Here is a 21,028-nt window from a genome sequence, read left to right as displayed (position 1 = left end):
ACCTCTTTGTACTTCCCTCACTGTCTAGTCGAATATACCTACACTACTGTATGTTCATAATAAGATATTCAGTGGCGGCTCCATTCTCACAACGGGTCCGCTTTTCGGCAAATTCAAAATTCTTTAACATCAAAGACATCGCATTGGAATGCAGAAAATATATTCGGCAGGAATCAGATCACACCTATCATACATAAAAGCGCGATGTTAATGGCTGCTGGTAAACATATATTCGAAGACATAGCAGCTTGGCAAAACTACATGTATTGGCAGTTGTGCATGAGAGGCGCTCAAAAGCATCACGCATGATGTAAGTTTATGAATACAATACATACAAATTCTCAGCGTAAAAAAGAACTAAGGAAAAAAAAGTACGTCCTTTTTAATTTTTCACGATTTCCTATCAGCCACAGCTTCTATCCACGAAAGTGTTTTATGCCTGGGTCCGTCACGGTTGTACTGACGTATTTACGTCACGGATATGACCATTGTAAAATATACACAACATGTGAAAAAAAAAAACTGCAGAAGAAACTCGGCAGCTGGAAGTCGAACCTACGACCTCTCGCTCTTGAACGCGGGGCGCGAAACGACCCCGTCACCAATCTCCCGTTCTCTAGCTCCCTAACGTCGAACTATTTATACAAACCATTTGCTGCTGGCGATACTTGGCGTACATTGGCTTTAGCGTGTTTTCGTTATCACTTGCGCGATGACGCGACGGAATAGAAGAGCGTACTTCAAAAATCGTTGCCCCGCGTGTTGCGATGTGCGCGCGCTCATCTGGCGATGGGAGCAGTTTGTATAGTTCTGGCGCTCTCACTGCAAGTTAGAACGTGGAAGTCACTTCGCTCACTGCAGCAGCCGCTTTTGCGAAAGAAGCGCGACGCACACACCTAACGAAGTTACAACTGTGACAGTTGGCGCTTTACTTGTGTACGTTTGTGCGTTCGTTTCTTGCGTCCTCCATCGATCATCTGCTATGTCGCTGCTTTCGATTCGTCTCTGAGAAGTGATAACTCTCTGACGCGTTGCAACAGTTAGATGATCGGCCACTCTCCATGCAGATGCTGCTGCAGCACAGTTCTCGTCTTTCGTCGGCTCACAAGGCCAGTCAAAGCCTTTTTGCGCTTTCTCAGGACTACGGGCCTATGTGAAAGCCTTTCACTTTTGTGTAGTGGCCCCGCCTACTTCCTTGCTCTCGCCTCTCTCTGACTCATCTTTATACTCCCCTTTCATATTCTTCCAGTGTAGGGTACCCAACCGGACATGTGCTTGATTAAGCTCCCTGCTTATCTCTTGTTGTGTTGCTCCTCCTTCTCCTCCTCCTCCTCCTCCTCCTCCTCCTCCTCCTCTCGTGTTTGAGCAGCGCGTTTCAAGTGTCGAGCTGTGACAGTTGTTAGTTCACGCTATTCCTGTGTATGTTTTTTTCCATGTGTCCTTTCTGATTGAGCAGAGCATTGCATGTTTGGAGCTTCTTGCCTGTGGTTTGGCGTGGCCTTCACGAATGCATGCTCCTTTCTTACTAAAATGACCAGCACCTCTACGTGCAATAACTGAAGCTGCAAAGAAACAATCGCCCATTTTCTGTGTGAGTGGACCCGTTTCAACTCGCCAAGACAAGAACTTACCGAAGCTACAGATAGACTAGGGGATCACCTTTCGTCGGAACAAAGGATTCTGGGTAATTGACCGAGTCTATCCTGAGCCCAGAAGACGTTGTAAGCTTTATTACGTTTTTTTTTATGGGCAACAGGCCTTAGGGCCACATTCTCTTTATTTAGATTTTCCCCTTTCGGTACTTTGTCTTCCATTTCGCTTTATAACATCTCTTTTCTATCATCTTTTACTCCCCTTACCCAGTACATGGTAGCCAGCCGGTCTAAGAACTGGCTAACCTCCTTCCGCTTCTTTATTTCCTCCTTCATTTGCAGGTATTCACGTGACACAAAAAGTTTTTGCTGTAGTATTCTTTCCTTCGCCCTTGTGGCGAAGCAATGCACAATAAATGTTTGGCTGTTCCTATGAAGGCACGTTCCACTTTCGTGTTGTACCAATGCCCATGACAGAGAGATGAGCCATGTTTTTTGTTTTGTTTTTAAGGCTCTTGTTCAGTTATGTTCAACTTTAACTGGTTTGCTGTGGAGAAGTCGAGGCTTATAATACCTCAGTTACTCCGGGTCTATAGGTTCTGCAGCAAAAAAGAAAAAAAAAGACGTGGTGATGCAAGACAAAAATGAAGTAAAGAAAAAGAAACACGTTAAAATGATATTGTAATGTGCATTTTCCGTGCAGGAGTTCGCATTACAATGAGTTGTTCACAGGCACTCATTTTTAATTATAGGCAATACATAATAACCATGATTGCTGGGGATAACCCTTTAACTTTTTTTTCTTTAGCGAATAACAATGTAAAGGTGCCAGGCGTAAAGTTTTATGAAGACGTTTATTTAAAGCAAGCCTTTTCTTCGGAAGAAATCAATGGGCTGATCGACAACAATTACGAAATATATATACGAAACCAAACCATCATTCTTTTTCACCTTCCCAACATGAAGGTAAAATAAGGCAGAGTGGAGAAACTGAACCACCGACAATTGTGTAGTGGGTGTTCATGTGTGGACCACAGATGAGAGAAGAACTCTTCAAAAGAAAATACAGCAGTGCAAATTTTCATAATGTTTTTTTTTCTGAGTTCAAGCGGTTTTTCTTTATTTGATATCTACGCGCTCTTTTTATCTTGTTCCAAAAGCAGCTGCACCGCAGCGCAAAATCGCTGTGCAGCTAAGCTTCGTCCAAGCTTCGAGGACTGTTGGAACGAGGGCTGGACTTACAACGCAGCGGAGCCGTGTCCCGCACATCGTTATACGCAGTCAAGCGGCAACGCTGATTACTCGCGCGCACACGCGTGTCTTAAACGATGATTCATTTTTTTTCTTTTCATTAACGGCAAAATCCAGATGTCGCTAATCGCATTTCGAAGGATAAGGTGACCAACAGCCCACCGCCAATTCTCGATGAGTGAAAATAGCGTGAGATGCCGAATGTATAGCGCATCATTGACGTCTTTTCTCGTAGTTTATTCTTTCGATCGGGGGGATCTAATGGGTATTTTCTTTTTATATTCGGGCGTTTTATCTACTCAAGTTTTGTCCAAACTAATGAACGAGCTTTATCGCAGATGCGGTAGCTTAAATAGTGCACTCCAATCGCGTTACAAAATGAGGCTCGCGATCATGCTGTTCCGTATGCCGATATCAAAGAGATTACACCACCAAACCCACCTTCCTCAAAATATTCATTGGCCTTCGCATCAATCACTGCCTCTATGACGTCACAAATGACCTCACAAATCACCAGAATCTGCGATTCACATAGCGTGTCGTGGCGCAGAAAGTTTTGGGAAGAAGAGGGAGGGAGGTATGGATACATCGACTGAGAAGAAAAGGAGTAGATAGATGGCGTTCAGCTTGGCTCGGTTCAGGTGAACGCATAAGTGACCCCGTAACTTTTAGATGTACAAAAGCTGGAAGTCGTGCCATAAGACATTTCTCGAGATGACCTCCTGTTCGTGAAGTTTGCGCAACAAACATTGACATGCAACTTCTGGAGCAACCGACATCTGTGCTCAAACAAAGGAACACCATCTACCTTTCTCAGCAAGCACTCCTCGACCCGGTTCTGCAGATGAGAGGTGCGCCTGTCTTGTGTGCGTCACCGTGCAATTAATCAGAGCATCCCCAAGTCGGCTGGCCGTAATCACAATAAATTACGCCAAAACGACCTGGTGTCACGGAACGCGAAATGGGACACTGGCGAATGAATGTACCGTTCTCCAAATGCGACTAAAACTTTGCACGATGCCATGCTTAGTCACGGTTTCTTGAGTTTCGAATGACCTCGTAAAGCCGCAGGGTTACTGCTGCTGTTTTTATGATTAATTGCGCTATGATAAAAAAGGTGCGCCAACGTTCAGCTCATCAGTCCTGTTGTATACTGCAGTGCTCGAATTTCATTGGTGAATGGCGCCGGAGGAGCCGGAATGGGGACAATGTTGGCGCATGCTTGATTGCTGCAAAAAAAAAAAAACCTATACGAAATTATGAAAAACTTCAGAGAGATTCAAGTTGCGAATGTATAAATGGCGGACGAAGTAAAAGAAATAATTACGCTATTGCAACCTGCCAAAGTTTAGTTATAATGACGGTTAAAGGCGAGTGCTGATGTTAGCGATAGACGACGCCTATTTTGAGAACCTCTCCATGTTTGCGACAATTCCAATTTTAACCGGGAACACATTTGCTAGAACTTAGCCTTAGAAGTCGGAGGGAGGATTGAACGCCGCTGCACTGTTTCGGAATCGAATGTGTATTAATGAGTTGCTCCCATACACGAAGTATGCCAGGCACCATATAAAAAAAAAATTGAGGCAGCTTGCACTGGTATTGCCAAGCCTGAAGAAAATGTGCAGCTGGGTGGCATTTCTTTCTTCCTGTTTTCCTTTGTTGTTTTCTTTTCTAGTTTTCATGTATGTGCTTTTTTCTTCCTATATATTCATTTCTGTTATCGTCATGAAGGCACTCAAAGAACAAGAGGAAGAAAACTTCTCTTTGGCGAGAGCTAGTGCTGAAATGGCTATGCAATATATTGTTTTGCTTGCTTTACGCCAAGCTACGACAGCATACGACGATGACAGCATAGGACAGCTTGGCCCCCTACAGGTCTCTGCGCATAAAATTTCACTTCTACAATCACCATTAAAAAAAAGAGCAAACAATTTTTTTGTAAATGAAGTTGCCGCATATGCAGGGTCACGAGCTTTCGGTTATGTTCAGACAAGTGCGGAAGGCTGTATAGTTGTTTTCGCTAAAAATAAATTTACATAGACGCTCGAAATGCCCCAATTCTAAGCGCGTAGACTGACATTACCAGCACAGCAAGTCCTAACTAACTCTTAATGTGCGATTACGATTGATGTGCTTCCACAAATCTCATCACTGCAGGTTCGTTTTGTTGAAAAGTATGATAACATAAATATGATAACAGCTAGGGGCAATTAGGCTTATATGACTGAAATTTGTCCCGTCCGTCGTTCATAATGCAGCTGAACAATGGTGGACCCACGGAACAGCAGAATCATAGGGTAAAAATTTAGTCCACGGTGAAAGATATTCCGAGTACATGCATAAGCACTGCTATATGCGAGATTCGTAAATGGGCACAAAAACGACCGTAATTACCCACGTGTAACACAATGTCCCACGCGTATAGTGGGCCAGCTATTCTTAAAATGAGCTGTTCGGGCAGCGTCCATAACGAACGCTGTCCTTATGACTCATGCAGGTGTAACGACTGCAAGAGAGAGAAAACAAAACATGGAGGACGATAAGGGGGGGGGGGGGGCAGCACTATCGTGTACATGGCGGACACTCGAAGAGTTCAGCCAAGCTATACGGCACAGGAATAATCCGATCATTAACGGCGCCAAACTCGTGCATGCTACGAGAACGCATTAGGGATTCGAAGGCGCGCTTCGTGCGAGCACAACACTGCCGGTCGAGTGATTGGGCGCGGGAGGAGAGAGAGAGAGGTTCGTATAATGGCCAGTCCGCGATGCTCATCGAAAACCCGCGCCATTACGGAACTGCTGCGATTTCCACAAGGCCGCTTCACGCTACGCTGTGCTCGTCGCCGTTTTCGGTTCGGCGAACATGGTGCGAGATCCGGTTGCGGCAACGATGTGCGCTCATTATCAAGCCCCCGCCACGGCAAATGCTCACTGGCCGTAGATTGACGTCGCGATAGCGGAAGGCAAAGTGCATCGACGGGAAAGAAGTCGCCCGGTGTCGGAAGTGTATGGAGGCCGTCGAGGAAACCGCTTGTCCACACCCCACGTTTGACTTCCAATCTTCCCGTGTCTCCCTCATTTCCCTATACCTCCGAGCAATCAAGCCTCATGGAAAGTGAGCATTTAGGTGGTTTCCTTGCATGGAACAGCGTACTGAACTTACACGCGATGGTTCTTAGATGAACTATAGTTAGTTGATAGTCAGTGCTGTCACTCCTGTGTGTCCACTGCCCGTGTTTTGCGCTGTTCTGTGATAATGAGCTCACGTTTTAGTTAGTGCCTCAAATTAATAAAATTACCCATCGCGCCACTAACCAAAGACACATTACAGTCTTTCGATGGCTGCTGGGTCCCTAATTAGGGATTTATGGTAACCACCTAGCCCACAACGCTGCCTGATGTGTCTACGACGGAGCTTCCGCCCTGCCCATACCCCTGTCAAGAGTCGAAGCTGTAAGAGAACTTCACCCAATCGTGCATATAGCCACGTTTGGACGTTGGAATATTCCACTGAATTTCACACATTGCTCATGGAACTTCGAATCGTTATTCCAACTACGCCTCCCACCAAAGATTTCATGACGTGACGCTGCAATACTGTGTCGGTTGTGGGTTGGTGTGGCCTTCAACTCATTCAGCTATCACAGGTATGGCTGACTCAACCAAGTGTGATGACCACAACTGTGTAGAAAATCTTGACCACGTCTTTATTTTATGAACTGGATCCTTCGCTAAAGCTAAAGCTACCATCACAACTTTCCCGCTCCGATGCGACACTCTTATGCCGCCTTTGGTTGGGTGTTGCATTCACAAAGGCGTACTCCTTTCGCATTGGTATGGCAGACACTCCTACATGCGACTACTGCGGAGATGAAGAAACCATCGAACACGTCCTCTGCAGCTGCGCTTGCTACGACACACAACGATGCCAGCTACGGATGGTTTTGAATCGACTTGACCCCGGACCATTTTGTGTGCAGAAGATACTAGGACCTTGGGCATCTGCCTCAGTTGCGCAGAAAGCAACTAAAGCACTGCTTCTTTACCTTAAGTCAACAAACCTGAGCGACCGCCTGTGAACTGTGTGTGCTCACCGAGTGTGCTCGTGATTGTGTGTACCTTCTCTACTTTGTGCAACCTCTTTTCTCCCCTTTATCCCTTCCCCAGTGCAGGGTAGCAAACCGGATGCGTGTCTGGTTAACCTCCCTGCCTTTCCTTGTATCTTTATCTCTCTCTCTCTCTCTCTTGACCACGTCTTGTGCCACTGTTCTGACTGGGAACAAGATTGATGAACTTTCCGGTGTGCTCTGATCAGACTGGATGATCGTTTCTTTACCTGGGAAAAGATCTTGGGGGTACGGCCTCACATTACATCAGCCCATGAAAGACACATGAGCCATTCTAAAATTCACTGAACGACCATCTGTGAAATCTTGCAGTATGGGTGTGATATGCAATCTACATCTCTCTTCTTCCCTCTCTTTCACTCTTATCTCTCGCCACGTGTTGTCTACTTATACTTACACCTTTTTTATTTCTCCATCTTTATGTTTCATGATTGGTTCAGTAACTCTGGGTAACAAACGATATGGTCGGGTTTTTCGTCCCGTTTTCTGCACCGGCTGGCGTCATGCGTTTAGAAGATGACGCAGGCTATGATTGCATAGCTCTCATTGAACGCCACAGTAAAACCAATGTAGTTGCTTCTCTGCGTGGCAGCGAAGATCCCGAGTTAAGGTGAGCTAAGGCAAAGTCAAGTACAGCTTTTTGTCAGGTTTTCCTTCAGCTGTAGCGCATACTTTTTGACTTTGCATTGCTGTGCTTGTCCGTAACGTGTTTATGCTCTTGGATGGACGCCACCTTGAGAGAGAGAAAGAAAGAGGTAGAGGTGTGATGTGAAAAGGCAGGGAGGCTAACTGGAAAACAAATATCTGCCCGGCCCTTACCCTCTTTCCGACAGTGAGGAAGGGGTAAAGGAAGACAAAAAGTAGGAAAGAGAGTAATGAGAGAAGAAGGGAGCGAAGTAGAAACACAAACAAACACACAGAAGTGTCACAATCGTTCAACGAGGTGTCACTCCCTTCCCTCGTAGAGTTTCACCCATTCCCCTCTTTTCCCGCTTTCCCAAGAGCAAACACATTAAAGGTAAAAGAGCTCAATTAATTTTTCCTCTAACTTATTTTACTGTCCACTTTTTCCCTTTATTTCTTTTCTTGTATTTACTGATGTATTTTTCTTTATTTATTTTGTATTTGCCACCCCCATTACTCAATGCCGTAAACAAATATTCACATGCACTAAATACACGACTCATCTTTCCCGCTTACCCGTCCCTCTCCCCTTTAAGGGACCCACTTGTCAATGTACCCCTCTGTAAAGCAATCATGACACTACCTCTGCATGATACGCGGCTAGCTTCACTTGTGAATTAACTAAAACTGACAGCGCAAACTCACGAGACGCCCAACATAGAAAAGAAAACGACATACATGAGTGCTCTTGTGTGTCGTTTCTTTTCTATGTCGGGCATCTTGTGTGCTTGCGCTGTTAATTTTAGTTCAGATATATGTACCAACTATAGGCCCAAATGAAGCTTTATTGTAGCGTCACTTAGTTTCTGAGGTTCCCCGCCTGTGCTGGCAGCGGCCGACAACACGAAGCTGGTTCCGTCGCTCAGCTCCGAGATAACGCGTCCCGCTCCAAGACGATGTCGGTCTTGTTGGACTCCATGGGGCCCGATCAATGGGCGAGTTTTAAAACTGAGCAGCGATAAAGCTTTAATGGATAGAGCTAGTCGATATCTACGACATTAATTAGTCCTATTGACGACGAAGCCAAGGGCTGCGAGGTGTTCTTTAGAGTGTGCTGTGTAGCTCAGTCCGATTACCTCGTTTTATTTGACGTATGTAGAGTACGATGACCTAGAAAAGGTGCCGCAGCGATCAATGTATCTTAACAATCGAGGGCCGCGTTAATTTTACAAATAAAGAGTTAAATTAACGCACTCAATATATATGTATAGAAACAGCTTTCCTTGCTTATAATTTTTCCCACGTCGTGATTTGGCAGTGTATGGTCTTTTGAACACTTATATAGCGAAACTCCGACCCAATTTAAATGCACTCCGAGTTCTTTCCTACTAGGAACCACTTCCACAAACTGATAGCGAACGCTCTTACCAGTAAAAAGCCTCGCGAGTGGTGCCTCAGATGGTATACGGTTGGCGTCTTGCCTTAAGCCGTCATATAATGACGCCGTTTATCTGCAGATATTCTGCTAAGCTCTGCGCACTCATAACAAAAAAGAAATGCAATTATTGCCACTAGTTACTAAAGAGGAAACGAGAGGACATAGCTGAACATTCAGTTATTTTTCTATTTTGTTCACTGTGAGAAAGTTACTGAAAGCGATAATGGTACTAATACGGCGTGAGAATTTCTGGAGGCATGACGGGTCTATGTGCCCCCAGGGATACCTCGCACTTAATGAAGTGGCTCGTGTCATTTTTAATCCTTTCATCAAATAATTAGTTGATTAAGCGATCCTGTTATAAAACATAGCTACTTTCAAGGCTGTTTCCCACGGCAGATGTTTCTCATGCGCACGAAAGACAGATATTACATCTATTTGGATTGTGATTTACGCGACACATTGCACATGAGATTGGAATGAAAAGCAGCGACCACAATTTGAATTCATCCGCCACGGTGGTGTAGCGTTTGCGGGGTTCGGCTGTGGAACCGAAGGACGCGGGTTCGATCCTGCTCTTGGCGGTCACGTATTGATGGAGGCGAAAAGTTGGAGGCCCGTGTGCTATCCGATGTTAGTGCATTTTAAAGAGCACCAGGTGGTAGAACTTCTTGAAGTCTTCCACACACGGCAACTCTCTTAATCATATGCTCTTTTGGAATGGAACACCATAGATAATATAATTACACAATTGGAGCTTACAAACTAAATGTCTGCCTCAATTTTCTTTCTGTTGGAAGTGTTCAGAAACAATGTCAGCGGATCGTAGCGGGACGGTGCTATTGTCACGATTTTGTGGTGTCATCACAAAGCACTCTTAAACTTTTCTTTCTTAAACCTTAACCTTTCTCAAGTGCAAGGTAGCCAACCGTAGATACTTGGTCAACCTCGCTGTCTTCCTTACACCGCTATCTTTCTCTCTATCATTAACATTTTTATGCCAACCATAAGCTCGTAACTTTGGATGCAGTTCTAACATACTCAGCTCACTTGAATTGCGATCGACTAGAGTGATTGCGCAGGGCATGTTGATTGGTCCCACAGGAGAGGCATCTGCACAGCGGTGGGAATAGTCAGGCTGATGATGATGAGTTGCATTTTCAAAAAAAAAAAATGTATAATTTGCATCAAGCCGGAGTTTCTCACTTGACTTATGCTTACCCTTTACCAGCGGTTCTTAAAGGGGGGGGGGGGAGCCATTTTCGAGAGTCCGCGAAATCCATCCCCGAAATGAAAAAAAGAACGCTTTTTTGGAAGTACACTGCCTCGTGAACACGGAATCATTCGAGTTACAGTAAGCTTTACTGCATAACATCGTTGCCTTGCGAAAAAGCTGATATATATTTCCCTTTATGAGGTGGTTGTAAAGCTTTTGAAGCACTAGTGTACGACATTTTCTCGGTAGCATATTTGCTTCTAGGCTTGCATGTTCGAAGAGTAAGCACAGCTAGAAACAAGTCGAACGTGGGTGCAAGCAACACAACTTATTCACAAGCTGTTGAGACGGATGTAAGTGGCGTGGCACTTCGGTTGGACCATTCTTTGCCACGGAGAAAGAAATGGTTCCTACTGCACGCTGTGTGTTGTGCTGATTTGTGACACCCCCTTTTTATGACTGCAAAGGGTTCCTAATTGATTCCACCAGCACACAAGGTGTCCTCGAAACGTGCATGGATGAAAACCAATGCTCTATACTATAGTACACAGAAAACAATCCACTCGAAGTCCTGGCGAGATTATATCGAAGTAGATTTGTTGATTTAGGCATCGAATTCTGTCACACAAAAATTCGAAGTGAGCGCGGAGGCTGTGTACATTTCCGACGCCACACAAGGCATGAGTGGTTGTGCTTCAAAGACCACACGCAAGGACAAACATGATACTGGGGCATGTTATTTTTTTCTGCTGCCGTTGTTTCTAGCTTTTGTACGAGAGAATACAAGACAAAAAAAGACGTTAAGCGAGCAGACCCCCCCCCCCCCCCCCCCTTCCGAGATGCGAGTATGCGAAGTGGCATTTGTAAGATGGCGAAAAAAAAAACTGTCCTTGAATACACAGATTGCTGCGGAGTCTGGCGCACAGTTACCAAGAAGCTTTCGACCCAGTTCTGAAAATTGTCTCAACGCGGGCGAACTTATCAAACGAAATTTCACGCAGAGCAGGTGCGAGCGTCGTAGGTGGCCTACTCGACCCCGCTTCCGAGCAGCACAGTAGAGCTCAACGGCCGTGCGTTGTTTAGTTTCCACTTCGGAAAACGAAGTCGTTTGCTTCGGCAGAGGGCCAGACCACACAGCATCTACTTAGGGCTTGGATACAGCCAGTAACCCGCTGCCACACATCGCTACCGCAAGTGTATGCAGTTGCGAGCTCTTCCTTTTCACGGGGCCGGCCGTCTACGCGTTGCCTATTCTGCCCCCCACCGGCCAACATGCTAATGACCCTCGGCTCTCGTCAAGTCTTGAGAGGTTGGCGTGCACTCAGCGTCTTGAGTGGGACAAGACAAAAACGAACGCGCCGACGTTGTACCGTGTAGGGGACGGGTAGGATGTGGATGACGAAGTTGTATGTACAGTACTTCGTTAATTGGATGCGCGAGCGGCACGGCTCTAAACTCCTAAAAGGGCCGCACCCGCGTTTATGCGTGGCATGTTTAGAAGCTCCGTTTGGCGCACACTGTTCCGTGTGGCTCATTCTTACCTTCTGAATGAGGAAAACAGAGTGCAAGAAAACGGTACAAAAGCAGAGAAAAGGTGACGAGAACCCCAGGGGGACCATTCCTGACTTTGTGACTAGGCTGCCCACAATTGAAGTTGTGATTGAACTGCCCACCAATGCTAGCACCAAAAACGTTGAGGAGCTAGGGCTCTATAATACCTACGAGGAACTCGCGTCCGCCGTGATGTTATCTCATAAGGAAAGGTTAAATTCAGCGGACCAAGGCAGAGCTCTACTCAAGCAGGTTTGCTACCCCTCGAGACCTAACACGCCGGTAAAGAGACATACTCACTACCTCACCAGTTTAGGGCCCTACTCATGGAGTGCCCCAAGAATATGAGCGCCAGATACCACCCAGGCAAGCCAGAGAAACAACACTACAAAGGCATTACGGTAACAAGCCAGCCATATTCTATACAGGGAAGCCCGCATATTACAAGGCGATCATTACGCTGCTGTAGCGACCAGTGGAACTACAACTATATCAGCATCGATTGAAACCCCACCAGTCAGTACGGCAGAAACGGTGGTGGTTGTTTTGGCGATCAGATGCGCAGAACAAAAAGTGGACTCCGCCCTTGTTATTACCGACTCTCAATCAACTTGCCATATGTTTCAGGCTGGGGTGATTCTAAGGGCAGCTATAAGAATTCTAGGTTGATTGATTGATATGTGGGGCTTGACGTCCAAAAACCACCATTTAAATATGAGAGACGCCGTAGTGGAGGGCTCCAGATATTTCGACAATCTGGGGTTCTTTAACGTGCAACCAAATGGGAGCTCACGGGTCTACAGCATTTTCGCCTCTATCGAAAATGCAGCCGCCGCAGCCGGGATTCCATCCCGCGACCTGTGGGTCAGCAGCCGAGTACCTTAGCCACTAGATCACCGCGGTGGAGCTATAAGAATTCTAGGGAATCAACCACAACATTTGCATTGGTGCACCGCGCATGCGGGACTTGAGGGCAACGATAGGGCCGACCGGCTTGCTCACGAAATAAGCATCCGAGCACCGCAACCCTTGAGAAATCACCGAAAACTCCACATGACACCTTCAAAAACCAAAGAGAAGAACGGAAAAGTACAGTCATTGCCACCCAGATCTTTACGGAGAACAAGCGCAAGATTGGCGTCGAGTACAGACCAACACGTACCCTCATTTACAAATAAACCACCACATAAATCCTCCAATATACGCCCGCGGCTATCCGTGGTGTGGCGAACGGCGAACTCTCGCCCACATTGCATACGAATGCCAATCACGGCCCCGAAACGTCAGTTCTACCTTATTGTGGGACAACACCTCGACCGGGCTGTGGGAGATCAGGCTTGCTAGTAAGGATCGGGAAAGCAAGCTGGCTTTACTCGAACCAATCCCAGCGAGCTTCAACGGCCAGGCGAGCCCTGGACTGAGGACCGCACCCGGTTGCACTGAAACCATTTAGCGAATAAAAAAGAAGTTTCTTCTCTCTCTCTCTCTCTTTCTTTCTCCTCTATAGAACTGGCGAATCACCTGAAAACCTTTTCTGTTGGTACACATAAGATTTGGTGGAAGAAACTTCTAAGCACTATAATCTGACAGTTCATGTGTCAGATTAGAGTACTTAAAATCTGAACCGCAATACCGCGGCACTGTACAAAAGGAAAGAAGTCGCGCTCCACGAAAGACAAAAGACAGGCTCGCGTGCTTTACAACTTTAGCCGTACTTTTTGCTTCGCTAAGGTACCGTAAGGAAGAGAAAAACAAAGCCATAAATGTTGAGCTTCTACAGCCTTATATACCGTTAGCGCGTATCTCTTAGCGCTCTATCTTCATATTTTTTTCTTACCGAATCTCTTTAATAAACTACGTTATATGACTACCAGACGCTCTAAACAAAACATCATCCCTCCGAGGCCATGTTTCGTAATGCACCGTTTCTCCGGGACGTTGGAAATATAAACATTTTTTTTTTAATATTTGGAGGGCTTTACAACGAACTGATGCAATGCCTTCATGCAGCAATGTTTGTGATGTTGCAGCAGGCAGGGTTAGTCTGGCCTAAATAGACGGCAATTGTTCCAGCTGAGCATCTCTCAAGTTGTAGGTGTCCATTACCCCTTGTTGAGGGTCTCGCAAGAAGACCAAGATTCGTTTTCTCCGGCTTTATATTTAGTTCTGCATGCTTTGAGTGGTCATTCCTTCCTTTCTTCCTCTTCTCCTTTTGCCTAGGAGACACCTAGGAGACACCCGGGTTTCGGAATCAAATTTAGGACTAGGACAAATTTTTGTCAACTGAAAAGATTTATTTCAGGGAAGCACATATAATTTCTGCTGTAGCTTAGTGCTAGAAGCGGTCAAATGGAATTTTTTTGTTCTTTATATTTAACTGTCGGCAGCTATTGAAAATTCTGCATTGTCGGGAAGCCGTCGAGCAAAAGTGAGCCCACTAAAAAAAGTTCACGGAGTGGCCACAGGTAAAAAATCTTTTGATAACTACAAAAGCCCCAGATAACCAATAATAATAGTTAACAGCAGCTATCCGCCAGTGAGGGCTATCTTTCACAAACGACAATATCTCGGGGCCTTCACTAAGTGTTCAGGTATTCCAAACACTGCACCGTTTTATGCGTGTGCGACGTGTGCATAGGCCCCAGCGCGGCGCATGGCCGTCATCGTAGCCATGCTGATGCGGTGTCTTCGAACGCCCCACCCCTCGCCTTGCCGACCGTGGCTGAAGAAGAAGAAGAAAGCGCTGTGCGACTCGGCAAGCGGCGGCTAAAAACAGAACACACCGTGGCGCACAATGAGAGGAACTGGCGCGCTGAGCTATTCCCTTTCTCCGAAGCAGCGGAGACGAGCCCCCCCTGCGGCCAGTTCTTCCCGCACAGTCCGAAAGATTGATTCCTATCCCCGCCCCGCCGAAGAGCGCTGGCGCGTCTGCGGCACACGTCGCCACGTTCGCCTGCCTCGCTTTGTTGTAAGAGGCCCGGCGCAACGCACGCGTGGCTAGGCCCCGTAAGATCTGTGCCGCGAGTAACCAACTCGAACTTGTGAACTAAAACGCTGCCGGCATGCATGTCATGGAAATGAGCCGTCATAAGGAAGCAAACAAAATGATTACTTCGTAGCAACATTCTTCCGATCTAATGTTTCAAGCTATCGGTTCAGTGAATATCACGTTTTCGCGATTTAGCCCAACTTCTTCCTGAAGTGTGGCAGCTTGGGCTAGTTGGTATGGCACGACGATAGTTATGGCGCGAGAACAAAACGACGACACAGAGACAAGAAGGTGTCTTTCGTGTCCTTCTTGTCTCTGTCGTCGTTTTGTTCTCGCGCTATAACTATCGTCCTTCCTGAACTTTTCTTTCTGTCCAGTCATCATTAAAACATGCAGTAGGCCTCGGGCACGCGCGGTGGCTTTTGTGTGGAATATCAGTCGAGTACGCCGTTTTAATACATTTTCCTTCTGTAAAAAATACATTGTAGAGGGAATATGAAAATGGGACAGTAGTCTGGTAGTTGGTGCAGTTAGTACACAGTTAGTTCTTCGTTCCAACATCATTTATCATTATTTTCTTGTTTACTAACATGAAAATCAAATACAGCAGTATCTTTTCGCGTCCCTCAACAGCACAGCAAAACATAAAGCCAAGAGCAAATATATTAGCCACCTGTTCTTCCACATCTACCCATCTCTCTTCAACAACTATATAAATGCTGTGCTACTGAAGCAAGAAATGTGACAAAAGCGCACATCAAGCAGCTTCCGTTTGTTATGCTGGTTATCCGGGCCCCTTTAATAAATGCAACGCGCATCAGCAACAACAACGAAAAATTCCCGCGTGGTTCATTTTTGCTTTCCGTCAAGACGCACAAGGAAGAGAAGTCACTTCCATTCTTGCGGCTAGCAATTCTTCATCTTAAGGTGTGCAAGGATCCATGGCAACCAGTGTCCACAAAGTAAAAGTGGAAACCTCGTTAAGACCTTAATAACTGCTCGTGAACTAGGGTGATAGATTTGAAAATTGCGTATACCTTCAATGTGTTTAAATGAACTCGCAGCGTAAACGCCACAGTAGCGTAGGTTTTGTCAACGGTGCGTCCAATGATATGCGAATGAATCCTGATGCTCCCTGGAAGACGTTGAAATGAAAATATTTAGCATTCATAAGCACAAAGGAAGTAAAACGTCTACAAAGAACGATCAGGATGAAAAGGGGAGAGAAATAAAGAAAAGAAGAGAAAAAAAGCAGAGACCCTTCGGCTGCATTGCTTCCAATGTAGGATGCTTGAGATCAAGGTTCCCGTAAGCGGAGCCGGAATGGCTTTTTTTTTCGTGCTATTTATAATGATCGTTGTCCTTATAATATTTGTGATGTTGCTTCCCGACCAAAATGGGCTTCCATCACAACCTTGACTTCATAAGTATAGCTGTGTTTATTCCTACGCTGCAGGACGGAGTGGAGTTTGATGATCGTTATACTCGTGTCTCTCCAATTACACGTGCTAATACACGCCCATGAAGCATTGTAATATAATAGAACAGCCTGGCGAGAGGGGCTTCACAATAGGAAGTTATACACTAGAGTGTATACTAGATTATGTATACCTATACAGGGCAAGTATATAACAGAAGAGCCCAATTACGAAAAGAAAATCCAACAATGAACTTGCTGGAGTGCTTTCAGCAGGCCCTTCTAAATGATGTAAAAACAAAATGCCACCGTCTTTTTTAACGAAACGTTTACAATGACGACATACTGCCAGTGCTAAGAACATATGAGGCCAAAACGTTGAGTATAAGAAAACAAAATAGAAAACTGGGGGCCACACCACGTGCGACGAAACGAAAACGGATGGGAGTAATATTTAAAAAAATCAGAGGACGGCAGAGTGGGCAAGGGAACAAAGAGGAGTATGAGATGTCCTAGTTGACATCAAGAGAAGAAACATGGACCTTTACTGACTGATTATTGCATAGAATAGACAACCGGTGGACGGTAAGAGCAACATATATGGTGACCAGCGGACGTGAAATGTGGTTGAGGAAGGCAGATATTGAGATGGTTGGACGAAATTTAAAAGTTCGCAGGAATAAAAAAGAATCAGCTCGGAAAAAATACATGGTAAACCGGAGATTATTGGGAGCGGCCTTTGTCCTACATATATACACAAAACAGGCTGAGAATGATGATAATGACACGCCCTAGTGAAGGGAAAACAAAAACTGTTTAGAGGAGATCCCACCACCGACAGAGAAGGTTTAATGCCCTAATTTAACACCCGGTCAGCGAGACAGTGTAATTCAGGGCTCTGGATCCCTTTCGGCCTCGTGCTATTCCTATATCGCTTTCCTCCTTTCAAGATCTAAGCCTCCGCACCAGAGAAGAAAATTCTGGTGCATCAAATAGTGGCAACATAAAACAAGTGACTGAAATGTCAAGGCACTTACACCTAAACACAATGTGAGGTTTCGTGGTGGCACTTAGTAGTTTACATGTACATTCATAAATAAATGAGAGTTACTCATAGTAGATGTACTGCACGAGTTTTCATTGACGAGACTGTGCCTTACGCATGGGCGTGCCACAGGACGCAACGATATACTGAAGGAAGGGCTCAAGGGGAGCACGCCCTTAAACTTTCCCTCGTTATTTAGCCGCGCCAAACAGCCGTATATTCGTTGATTGCCCATTAACATCAACCTAACATACCAAAACATATCCATATCTGGTTTTCTCGCAGTGCCATATCAACATAGAAAAAAGTATTTCCCCTGTTGATAGTAAAGACTTCAGTACTGAAAAATATGGAGTGAAATAAATGTGAAATCATTGCAGATATTTCGTCAACATCAACTATTCCACGCGTCCTGTGTATGTAAACTGGTATCTTTTATTTCTTATGTGTGATCAAAACTGCCGTCTAATAGATTTACCTCTTGGCACTTCTGTCACCTACACTTCGTTTTCTTTTTTGCATAGCAACAACTAGCTTCCTTTTCTTGGTGCATAAGTATATTTAAGCTATTTAGCTTCTTGGTATATAGAGATATTTGCGCCGATACGTTGCTTTCTTAATGTACAAGAAGTCTTCCGATAATATTTCATTCTTTCACAAGCATTCTTAAGCAGAGAATGAGTTGAACCGTATTATTGAAGCTTGTTGAATAAATCTACTAATCTTAACGTTCCTGTGGAACAAAGAACAATGCAAATTTTATTTTGCAGCAGATGAAATGCCTAAGTTATGAAATGCGCTGTCGCACAATGAATGACGGGATTAGGATGCTTCGAGCGTAGCTCCTTGACAACATTTCAGTGCAGATTTCGCTTAGAGACGACCATAATCGGAGCCAGTGTGAATGAGGTTACCAGCATCGAACGCATACTCCTCCATCGGAGGTATTCAGGCGTGTCTGAACAAAAAGAGCGCTTTAAGTGGGTTGAGACGCTGGAAAAAAGGCTTAGGTCAGTCATCAAACTTTTCACGATAATACTTGACACGTACTCGCCACACTGCTAGGGCAGCGTTATCAATAATTACTGAAGTAATTTTAAGTAAGGTTTACTTTTGGGGCATCTATACAAGGGCTTTTTTCGACGCTTTTCCTAGTGTCACTGGCCTAATTAAATACGACTTCGTCTCCATAAAAAAGAGCAAAACAATACTGGGCCTTGGTTATTCTCACAACTCGAGGTCATTCCACCTTGCGGTCACGGCGCAGTCGTAGTTTTATGACCACACTCAAATGAATTCAATGCTAATGTTGCACTGAGGTGCATTCCAATTTCACTTCACGAAGTAGCTACGAACATTGCGATTCAAAGAGAGGAAAGGAATGAGAAATTTGCGAGGCACGATTGCGGTAAAGCACACGCTTTGAGAAGGAGAGCGGTAGACGGTATAGTACGAAGGAAAAGTGAAATCGCCGAATGCGCATGTAGAGCGACCGTGACCGCGGCGTTAAAACCGCCACAGAGACGCGGCGTCGGTGACCGCGTGTTCGGGTGCAGATCGCGCACGGCGCTGCATGCGGTCAAGCCGCTCTCGGACAACGGCCTCTCGCAATGACCGGCGAGATGCCTTGCCGAGGAGGAAGCCTCCGACGCGGGGCGCGCACATCCGCAGCCGTCGGGAACGATTAGAACGGGGAACGGGCATCGCTTGCCTCAAGGGCCTCCGTAACGATGCCGCACCGTTCCTGAAGAGCCACCGTTGCCTCCGTTCACTGGAAGCCAGTCGTGACGGCTTCAAGGCTTTGAGCGCGTCGGCAACTTTCTTCCTTTTTCTGGCAGAGATGCTGGGGCAGCTATGAAGCGATGTTCGCTCTGTATATCGCGAACACCTTCGTGCGCCCAACTGCGCCTTTGGCGGGGAATATTTCGGCGTTCTAGGTCGAGTTGAACCGATACTGCGTGACTCGCCGCCGTCTAAAACCAGCGGCGGCCCCTGACAATGCGCCTTGTTCCAGATCGAAGAGAAATGAACCTCTAAACGAGCCCAGCGACGAGCATTTTGTGGGCAGCCAGCATTACCGAGCCTGCACGTCGGCGGAGCTGTGGGTGATCGTCTCGCGGTTTACTGGTGTTGGGCGAGCGGTGCGCAGTCGACTGAGACTAAGATAGGAAGCGATAGATAGAAAAAAAAAAGGAAATTTTGGCATCGTTTGCCTTCGAGACTATCTTTTATTGTTTTTCACTCTCTGTTCCTTCTGTCTATCCGAGATGAGGCCCCGCCATGAGCGGTTTTCGTGCCAGAGTTGATGGGCTCGCTCATATCTCGGAGATCGCGTGTGGACTTTATGACGAAGAAAACCGCCTCCACAGGGGCGGGAGTATAAAGAGGGAGTAAGCGCAGAAGCGGTGCCTCTTCACGGGGACTAAATTATGGCAAAGCTCGTAACGAGCGTGCGCTTTATGACGAAGAAGAGTGCGAGGAACGCTTCAAACCAGACTATAGAAACAACTTTGGCCATAACGTTGGCCATTGATGTTGGCCATAACAGATGTGATGTCTGTGGTTACTCACCAGTGGTGTCGATGTATACAGCCACCGTTGGAGTTCCCTTGCGAACAATGCAGATGAATCGAATGTAACAGTTTCGCTTCACCATTCGATACATGCAGGCCGAAAGCATCTATTGTTTCGCAAGACGTCATCGGCAAACACGCTTTAGGCATGCCTAGCCAATCTCTCTCCCAACCAATATTTGTCGTGGTGAAGGGTCGAAACCCGATTGTGGTCAGTTTAAGTTTGGCGCTCAGAACGTGTGTGATAAAATTAGGGTATAGCCATGTACCATGCGTATAAAGCAAGTTGCCCTGTTTCCTGCAAACAGAATATTGAAGGTAAAAGGAAAGGGGGGGGGGGGGGTGCGCGACAAGCGAGAGCTGGTTTGCAAATTGGGAACCAGTTCAAAATGATTGATCAGAAAGACGGGCTGTCCTGATCGTCCGGGGGTTGTGCTCGTGGATTACAATGAAACCCGCATTTCTTATAACAAGCCAACTGCCTTTACACTGTTTTTTTTTCGAAGGAAGAATGTGCGTGCCCTAATTGTACATACTCCTCTAAATATCGCCATGAGTCATAATTTATATCAAAGAGCTGCTTTGATCCTCTTGCTTTTTGTCTGTTCAGGTTACTCTAACTTTGCGTCACCGGTTGTCTGAATTCCATTGGGTGATCCCTGAGTCCATGTTATCTCCCCACTGAAACAATAGGCGTAAGAGAAATATAGAGAAAGATAAGCGAGAAAATGCAGAGATTAACCGGATACACGCCTATGTTTACTGCCTCGCACTGGGTGAAAGGGAGGAAGAAATGAAGGTAGAGAAAACGTCCTAAAGATTAGTTGCCGCATTTACTAGACTGTAACGAGACCATGACTGTAACGCGAAAGATTACTTCTTGCGTCAAAGAAAAAAAAAACATGTTATTTCGGCATTCGATTGTAACTCGAAGGTCAACGTTAGGCAACAAACATCTGAAAAAAAAAAAGCTCACGTTACAGTCGAGTAATCACGGTATATGTGTCTCTCGTTCTCATTCTTCCCTTTACATCGTCGCAACATCAGCATACGCCCAAGTCCCACAGTACGTATTGTCAGCATTTCGGACGAGAACCGGCGCATTCAGCATGGTATGGCCGATGGCGTATTGTCAGCGTTTCATTATGGTAAACCTTGGGGGAATACAATTTTTCGTTATGCCTATTTTGTCTATGGAAA

At 45.8% G+C, this 21,028-nt stretch overlaps 1 protein-coding gene across 3 annotated transcripts in view; it reads right to left on the bottom strand.

The window, feature by feature from the left end:
- Nucleotides 1–21,028, bottom strand: part of LOC142817663 (uncharacterized) — a 327,371-nt gene that overhangs the window by 3,580 nt on the left and 302,763 nt on the right. The window lies entirely within an intron of this gene.

The sequence above is a fragment of the Rhipicephalus microplus genome, chromosome 5 (assembly GCF_043290135.1).
Source record: "Rhipicephalus microplus isolate Deutch F79 chromosome 5, USDA_Rmic, whole genome shotgun sequence".
In the NCBI taxonomy this organism is placed as follows: Eukaryota; Metazoa; Arthropoda; class Arachnida; order Ixodida; family Ixodidae; genus Rhipicephalus; species Rhipicephalus microplus.
The sequence above is the reverse complement of the archived record's forward strand: the minus strand, read 5'-3'. Positions and strand labels throughout refer to the sequence as shown.